This window comes from Ictidomys tridecemlineatus, chromosome 9 (genome assembly GCF_052094955.1).
Source record: "Ictidomys tridecemlineatus isolate mIctTri1 chromosome 9, mIctTri1.hap1, whole genome shotgun sequence".
In the NCBI taxonomy this organism is placed as follows: Eukaryota; Metazoa; Chordata; class Mammalia; order Rodentia; family Sciuridae; genus Ictidomys; species Ictidomys tridecemlineatus.
In genome coordinates, this window is record NC_135485.1 from 65835105 (window position 1) to 65836532 (window position 1428).

The 1428-nt window shown below is 34.3% G+C and overlaps 1 pseudogene; it reads right to left on the reverse strand.

Annotated features, from left to right (window-relative positions):
* Positions 1 to 286: 286 nt before the first annotated feature.
* Positions 287 to 767, reverse strand: LOC144366515 (transmembrane protein 50B pseudogene; annotated as a pseudogene).
* Between the last annotated feature and the right edge of the window lie 661 nt (positions 768 to 1428).

Consider the following 1428-nt stretch of genomic DNA (forward strand, 5'->3'; position numbering starts at 1 on the left):
TTTTCTGTAACAGTAATGCCTGTTGGTTTGCAACTATATTGGCTATATCATTTCAGCCATTTTACCTATGATAGGGTGAAGAACTAAATGCTTGTTACCTCTTGTTAAATATGAAATGTTAAAGGAGACTCTTAATAATTTCATTATTTTTTAAATATAAAGAAACAAATCATTTAATGTGCAATCTATTTCATTTGGCAATGTGTAATTTAAATCAAGAGATAGACACTTATACACAAATAGAATATAACAAAAGGAAAATATGATTTAATAAGTGATCTCAGGTCTAGAGCTTTCCAGTTCTTCCAAATTTGTAGATCAGTGTACTAAAAGGCATATGAGCATTTTGAAAAAACACAGCTAGTCCTGGATAAACATCAGTATTTTGGGTAACATATGCACCGAAAAGAATCTAATTGGAAGCAATAAGTGACCCAAACATCAACATTAAACCAATGAAGAATCAAATTTGAGCATTGTTCCTTTTAAACAGTCATTTTCATAGCTGCCATCTCTCACTTGTGCATTAGATACAGCATTTATCATGAAGAATCCCAATGAAGAAAATCTGCCATATGTGTGAAAAGCACGGTATAACTCTTTAACTGACATACTGTGGGTACATCCATCATGATCGATCAACTTGTAAGAAAACAGTATGCTTGTGACCACAGAAGCCATAGCATTTCTTTTCTAATTCTAGTTCATACATTCTCATTCCAGCCCATACATTCTGTCCATCAGAAATTACCTAGGAAGTCTGCCATTTTAACTCCACAAGCCTGGATATTTCCTTAAATACTGCATCTAGTTTTCTATCAAATGCCCACTCTGACAGGCGCAGAGAAGAGGAGGTTGTGACACAGCTGGAGTCCTCTAATTTCATTAGTTTTTAGTAAAATTTTGTAAAGTACAGGATTGGTATGACTTCAAACACTGCTGGAATAGTTATAGAGCTTGTCTTCACATTCTATATACTTAGTGTTCAAATGGCTTGCTAATCTTTGACTAATCTCAAGGAAAAAAAAATCCATGATATTTCATGAATAGTGGCAGTGGATGTATACCTATATTTTAAATAACTCACAATGCAACAGTGTTAAGAAACTGCCCTTTTAGTCTTCTCCCATGTGAGGACACAGTAAGAGGTGTGTCTTGGAAGAAGAGAGCAGCCCTCATCCAACATGGAGTCTACCAGTGCTTTTATCTTAGACTTTCCAGCCTTGAAAACTGGAAAAAATTCCATTCTTTATAATTATTCAGTCTTAAATAATTTGTTATAACAGCAGAGATGGACTAAGACAGACTACTTAAAATATATTACACAGGATTAATGGGACTATATCATATTTTTCCTCTTTAATTGCCACTCTCAAAGAAAGGGATGGGTGCCCTATTTACCTTGGATGGTTTCTGATGCATTCTTAT